This window comes from Artemia sp. Qi Xiang Cuo, chromosome 8 (assembly GCF_049724085.1).
Source record: "Artemia sp. Qi Xiang Cuo chromosome 8, ASM4972408v1, whole genome shotgun sequence".
In the NCBI taxonomy this organism is placed as follows: Eukaryota; Metazoa; Arthropoda; class Branchiopoda; order Anostraca; family Artemiidae; genus Artemia; species Artemia sp. Qi Xiang Cuo.
Genome location: NC_142801.1, coordinates 7,116,438 through 7,124,485, shown reverse-complemented (window position 1 = coordinate 7,124,485; position 8,048 = coordinate 7,116,438).

Below are 8,048 nucleotides of genomic sequence, written 5' to 3'. Positions count from 1 at the left end.
GTTCTTATAAAAAGCATGGTCATGCTTTGGAGGGGACTCATTGTATTGGTAAAGTGCAAATTTTTAAGAGCCAAAGTGATCAGAGTGCAGCTACCCCCCCCCCCCTCACACACACACACGCACACACACACACACAAACGCTTTGTGTTTTCCTGAGATGGATCCTTTAGATATTTTGAGACGGTCCTTTTATTCAAAATAGTCCAAATATCATATGACAAGGCTGTTGAGGTTGATATAAAGCACCAAAGCTTGAAGGCGAGGGTTCTAAGTTATACCCCTAGGGCATTTAAGGTTTTTATGGAAGGGATGGTAGCATAAACTTTAGAGATGGCTCATTTGGTTGAAACTAGAAGTTCTAGTTCCCTTTTAAGAGTCAATAGTGATGTAGGTCAAGTAGCCCCCCCCGCCCCGCACCTAACTGCGCCCCTTTTCACGAAATGCATCTGATTGAAATTGTAAGATGGCAATTTTGTTTTAAATAGTTCAAAGAACATATAAAAATGCCTCCATGGTTGGCACAACCCCTCAGAGCCCTAGGGCAAGGACTTTAAGTTATTCCCTGGGGGGTGTAAAAGGTTTTTATGGAATGGGTGATCGTATTAAATTCAGATGAGTCTCACTTGATTTTAAATTAGAAGTTATAATACCCTTTTTATGAGTCAAAGTGATTTGAGAGGAACCTCCCCCCCCCACGCCCATCATTTTCCATCACAAACATAAAAAAAAAGTTTTGAGACATCAATTTTTTCAGCATTGTTGGAAGGTTCAATAATTATGGGTAGCAATAGCTGTAGTAGCAGTAGTAGCATTAGTAGCAGTTTGGAAATAGCACCTTTTTCGAACATCCCCTTCAACACACGATGAAATTTTTAACTTACTACCATCAGCCGGTCCTATAGCATTGCTAATACGTCCTTTTGACAACCTATATGGGCATAGGGTTTCGATTTATTTCAATACAGTTACAATATTGCCCAAAATTTCCGCCTTAATACCCTTAGGTTTATTAGTTGTAGTAGTAGCACCTGTAAATATAGTAGTTGCAATAGGAGTATAGTTAATAGTAGTAGTCTTAGCTTTAGTAGCTGTAGTAGTAGTAACAATAATAGTAATAGTAGCAGTAGTTGCAGGATTAGAAGCATTAGTATTATGATGCAAATATTGTGTTTTGGTTAGTTCAACATCCTCCACAGCAAGCGTTGTAAGTTTTTATTTCACACACAAAACTGTTCCTAAGATGTTGCTAATATGGCCTTTTGACAGCTTGCATACGGATGGTAGTTTGTCATCCGTATATAAATACGGAATTGAAAATCAAGTATTTTGCAGTAGGTATGAAGACATGGCTAATTGTAGAAAAAAGCCAAGACAGGTAGTTTGAGTAATTGAGAGGCATATCTGGGATAAACCCTTTTTAATATTGTATAAAAATGATGTCATTTCTTTTGTTGATAGATAAGTCTATCTATCATCCATCCATGGCTCATTCCTAGGGTAGGTTATCATCAGTCAGATAATATAAATATTATCTGAAAACTTCACCTTCATACCTTCATAGGTTGCGGATTTTGAGCTAGCCGGAAGACATTGTGTGTGTACATTTAATGCTGCTTCTATGGTAACTGTAACTAAAGACACTAATAGCATAAAGTTGAAACTATTAGGGAGTGTTTAGGAGGAGTTACAATTAAACAAACAAATTATATGCATGCAGGTATTAAAAGGGCATATAAGCACTATAGGGCATATTAGGACATAGGCAGCGATGCTCTATCATAGCTAGCAATATCATTGATATTTTAAAGGAGCTAATTTGATTAAAAATTAAAAGTTCTAGTGTCCTCTTAAGAGTCAAAAGTCAAAGGAGGGCAATCATCCCTTCTCTTTAGCTCAAAATTTTCCGAACACTTCCAATCAAAATTTTAAGACAGCCATTTTGTTCAGCATAGCTGAGTTGTATAGTAACTTTATCTCTAGGGTTAATGCGTAGGTCAACCCCTCACAGTTATATAATTTGCCCATTATGCTTAAAAACTAAATGTTGCTTTAAAATTAAATCAAAACACACTGTTTGGATTCAGGTTGCCGGTATGACATCTCAGAAATATACCAAGAACGACTAAGGATATGAAGTCCAAATTTTCGAGGCTACTTCTATTACTAATTCTGCTCTTAAAATTATACTAAATCAAAAGAGTGTAAATGTATCCAGGCTGTGAAAGAGCATATATATAATTGTTTTGCGAATGGTATTAACTTTTATTTATCAGGTGAACTAGAGGATGTATATGACTAAATTAAACATAACTATTTTTGTCATGATTTTCAAAAGAGTTTATGTCGTTAAAAATTGCTGAAAAATTTGCTCCAGCATATAAATAACAGACCAAACTATAAATTCTTAAAGAAAAACGAAAAGATTCACTTTTATTTTCTCTTTCCCTGAAAAAAAGTATGTCATAATAAAACGAACAGAAACTAATTAAAAAAAACTTTTCCACAAAACAAGTTTTTCAAAAAAAAGTAAAGAACTCCATTAAACCAAAAATGAACAACAAAAGATTCAAATGATCTACCAAGCAAACAACTACCACAAATCACTATCAATAAATAAATAAAACCCGAAACGAACAGAAATTAAAATAAATAACAGAGTCAAACTCAAAACGAGCATATATGAGTATTAATATGAGTATTATATTAATATTAATATGAGCATTAACCCCTATGCTTTCTAAAATCCAGAATATAATTTGCACTTTACTGAGAAAAATTCTTTTAAATGTTTTCACTTATATAGCTTAAAGAAATCAAAAACCAATTAAGATCTTAAGGAATAAATATCAGCATATGGCATATGTATATTAAATTGACAATGCACATTCATTTAAATTTTTTTCAGTAAAGTACAAATTATATTCTGGCTTTTAGAAAGCATATGGGTTTTTGGCCCTACTCATATTAATTTTTGCTTGTTTTGAGTCTGACTCAATCAATCAATTTATTAAAACTAAAAGAAAACAATTACAAAACATAAGGTTTTTACATGCCAAAGAAGCTTAGCTTGTAAAGAGCCAACAAAACAAAACACTTTTGTAAAGCACATTAGACAGCACATGCAATAAAGCACATACATATAAAAGTACATACAAAAAAAAACACTGGAACAAGAAAATTGACATTTATGAAATAGGGGATTTAGAAGGAAACACAACGTATAACTGAAAAAAAATGAAGAAAAGAGATAAAAATTAGGATAGAATCGAAAAATATTTTAAAATCTGAAAAATATATTAAATAAAGAAAAGAAAGACATATAAATTAGGGTAGAAAAAAAAATAAAATAGAAACACTTAATAAGAAACTGCCTTTACAGAAACAAATTAAGGAACATCAGAAGGGATGGAGTTCCAAAGTAGAGCTGATTGAAAAACAGGAGACCTCTTGTCTGTTGTTTGTGATTGTTTGGTTAAAATGAATCTGCGAGAAGAACTACGTAAGATAGAAGAGTACCTACTAGAGCCTGACCGTAAGAAAAACTGCTGCAGAGACGGTGGAACTTTACCTAGAAAAGCAGAATGTGCTGAATAAAGGTAACTTTTGCTCACAATATGATCCAGCTGAGCTATTCCAGTATCATTGTAAAGATCAGAGGAAGGGTAAACCCGAGGTAGAAGAAAAATAGCCTTCAATGCCCTATTTTGGGCTCTTTGAGGTGAGCAGAGAAGAGATTTATTGGTACTACCCCAGACAGAACAGCAATAAGAAAGGTAAGGAAAAATAAAAGCATAATAAAGAGAAAGCATGACATCTGGGGGAAGAAATGAGTCAACCCTGTGTAACAATGAAGATTGGTGGAGGACAAGGGAGCGAATATGAGTTATATGGGGTTTAAAAGAAAGAAAACAGTCAAGATACACCAGTAAATTTCACAATAGTAGCTTGCGGTATAATATCATTCCCTTAAGTCAGGACGATTGGCTCCCTTACGTCTCTCATACGATAAGGGGTCCTGACGTTTACACTGACACTTTTTTGGCTGTTGAGAGTCATACCATTCGACCACCACCAATCTTTTACTTTATCAAGAAGACCTTGAGCTAGGGAAGTGGCAGATGGCAGATCTACTGCAGCAATGAAAAATTTACTGTCGTCAGCAAAAAAAAATAGGGTGCACAAATGGATGAAGACAATCAACAAGATCATTAATATAAAATAAAAACGAAAGTGGTCCAAGCACAGAGCCCCGTGGGACACCTTTCGAAATAGGCAAGGTAGAGGAAGAAGAACCATTAACTGAAACATACTGAGATCTCCCTAAGAGGTAAGACTTAAACCGTTCAAGTGGGACTCCATCCATTCCAAATAGAGACTCTGTTATTTATTTTAATTTCTGCTCGTTTTGGGTTTCATTTATTAGTGAACTTGGAATGCAAAGTCAGGGGTGCATTTTCTGCATAGCAATGTAACTTCACTTTTATTATATCTCTTTGTATTGTCAATGATTCTATTCTGATTCATATTTGCAACTTATATTGATGACATAATCTACACTTTTCGTCATATTTATCCATAATAATGGCTATTATACTTAGTGTATTTGAAAGACCTAATAAATATTTCTTTTAGGATGACTTGACCAAGCAGTGACCCTGGAGGGGCTGCAAACTATGAATTTAGCCCATAGTTTACATAAAGTATTGGCTATTGAAAAGTACAGATATTTTCTGGGCAAGTAATTTTCTTGCTGGGGAAGTAGAGGGATAGGTGGTGCCCTGCTTTAAAGTTTAAAATTAATAAATAATACATTGTGCTAATATCGTTCTTATATGCCCCCAGGGCATAACTGTAAACCCTTACCCTGAGGGTTGTGGGGGAGTGACCTCCTCTTTACTTAGTCCCCGTTTCTTGTCTCGTTCTCGAGTTTCCCCGTTCTTTACTTAGGCAGCGCGATCGCGCAGCCTATGATTTATACAACAACTTTCTATATAAACCTTATTTGCCCTCAGGGCATAACTTACAACCCTTGCACTGAGGGCTCTGAGGGGGTTATCATCCTAAAAGACCTAATTACCAGAATGTTCAACTACGTTGAACAAAGTGATTATCTCAAAATGTTGATTGGATGTGTTTTGGAAAATGGTGGGCCTGAGAGGGGCGTTAGTCGCTATCTAATCACTTTCAACTATTGAAAAAGGCATTAGCCCTTTCAATTTCCAATCCAATGAGCTCTTTTGAAGTTTCTACGACAACGCTTTCAATAAAAACTTTATATGCCCCCAGGGCATAACTTACAACCCTTGTCCTGAGGGATGTGGGGGGAGGTGTTGTCATCCTTAAAGATCTAATTTCCAAAACTTTCAACTACGTTAAATTAAATGGTTATCTAAAAATTTTGATTGGATTTGTTTGGGGAAAAGGTGGGCGTGAGAGGGGGGCTAGTTGCCCTCAAATCACTTTCGACTATTAAAAAGGGTGCTAGATCTTTGAATTTCAAATCGAATTATCCCTTTTTCAAGTTTCTACGATAAAGATTTCAATAAAAACCTTATATGCCCCCAGGGCATAACTAAGAATCCTTGCTCTGAGGGTTATGGGGGAGTGTCCTCCTCAAAAATATATTTTCTATGTGGAAATCAACTACACTGAACAAAATGACAATCTCAAAATTTTAATTGGATTTGTTTGGGGAAATGATGGGTGTGGGGGGGGGGCTAGGTGCCCTCCAATCACTTTCGACTATTAAAAAGGGCACTAGCCCTTTGAATTTCCAATTGAATGAGCCTTTTTTTGAAGTTTCTACGACAACGCCTTCTATAAAAAGCCTTATATGCCCCCAGGGCATAACTTAAAACCCTTGCCCTGATGGTTGTTGGGGATTGTCCTCCTCAAAACATATTTTCTCTCTGGAAATAAACTACTCTGAACAAAACGGCTATCTCAAATTTCTGATTGGATGCGCTTGGGGAAATGATGGGCGTGAGGGGGGCTAGTTGCCCTCCAATCACTTTCGACTATTAAAAAGGGCACTAGCCCTTTAATTTCGAATCGAACGAGCCTGTTTTGAAGTTTCTACAACAACGCCTTCTATAAAAACCTTATATGCCCCAGGGCATTACTCAAAATCCTTGCCCTGAGGGTTGTGGGGGAGTGTCCTCCTCAAAAACATATTTTCTATCTGAAAATCAACTACGCTGAACAAAACAGCTCTCTCAAAATTTTTTTTGGATGTGTTTGGGGTAATTATGGACGTAGGGGGGGGGCTAGTTGCCCTCCAATCACTCTCGACTATTTAAAAAGGGCACTAGAACTCTCAATTTGCAATCGAATGAGCCCCTTTTGAAGTTTTTATGATGATCCCTTCCATATGAAGTGTCCCGCTCTAAAGTAAAAAAAATAATAAATAGTACATTGTGCCAACATCGTTGTTATATGTCCTCGGGGTATAACTCAGAATCCTTGCCCAGAGGGTTGTAGGGGAGTGTCCTCCTCAAATACATATTTTCTATCTGGAAATCAACTACGCTGAACAAAATGACTATCTCAAAAGTTTGATTGGGTGTGTTTGGGGCACGGATGGGCGTGGGGGGGGGGGCTATTTGCCCTCCAATCACTTACGACTATCAAAAAGGCCACAAGCCACTTCAATTTCCAATCGAATGAGCCATTTTCGAAGTTTCTACGACAGCTCCTTCGACACAAAGTGCCCGGGTATAGAGAAAAAAAAACATATTGTGCCCACATCGTTTTTTACTTAGGTAGCGCTAGCGCGCTGCCTATGATTTAGGGCTCAGAATTTATATTGGTTTGACAGGGTTGCCAATTGGACATCCTTGCCAACTACCCATGAACAGTTACGAGCCTGACAATATTTTACCAATTGTTAAAAAAGGGTAAAATATCCATAAACTGTCAAGTGATTCCAATAAAAATCACAACATAAGATTGAGTATATCGAAAATCCCCACTGTAGTGGTTTAGAGCTGTGATATACAAGAAAATTTTGAATCTCAATTTCTTTTTACCAGAAAGTAGATCACAGAAGCGTGATTATTTTATTTTTTTCAAGGAGTTATCTTATCAAACCATTGATCCTAGAAGATCAGAAGAGGGCTTTTTTGATAGAAATAAAAAGTTCAAGTATCCTTTTAAAATTACCAAAAATATTGGGTGGTAGCCAACCCACCTCCAGCGCCTCATTTTCCCTAAAGTTGTTCAAACAAAATTTTGAGATAGCCATTTTATTCAATATATTCGTAAGACCTAATAATTATTTCTTTTATGATGACTTGACCCAGAAGAGACCCTGAGCAAAGAGCCACAAGCTACGAATTTGGCCCATAGTTTACATATAGTATTGGCTATTGAAAAGTATATATATTTTTTGGGCGAGTGATTTTCTCATTGAGGAAGGTGGATGGAGGGTTATTTGGGAGGTGGAATTATCTTTCCATTGAAGAATTTGTCGTGGGGAAAGGATATTTTCAATGGAGAGGGAGCTGGATTTCCCAGGATTATTGAAAAACTCAGAAATTAATTAGAAAAAACAAGTTTTTTCAACTGAAAGTAAGGAGCCAAAATAACACTTAAAACCAACAGAAATTATTATATATGAGAAGGTTTACTTCTTCCCTAATATTTTAGTTCTGCTGTGTCACAACAGGCTTGACCTCAGCATAGTAGTGCGGGATCCAGAGTTAGACCTCGGCAGTAGCATCAAACTGCAGGGACAACACAAATACCTTATTAGTCAAGAAGAATAGTTAATCAATGTCCCATTATTGTCTTAACAGCAACAAATTTTATACTTCCCCCTTTAAATTGCATAATCTATGACACATTAAAGGAGACTAAAGAAGATACATTCCAATTTGTGGAAAGGGGAGAGGAGAAGGTTCATTCCGTGAGTAACTCTGTATTCTGAACAAAAAAAAATTATTTCTGGATTTTAAACAAAAGCTGTTTGGCAGATTTTTATGAACTTATTTTACGTTGACTTTACAAATGAAGGTAACTTATAGTGATATTGTGTGAAAACTGTCCGA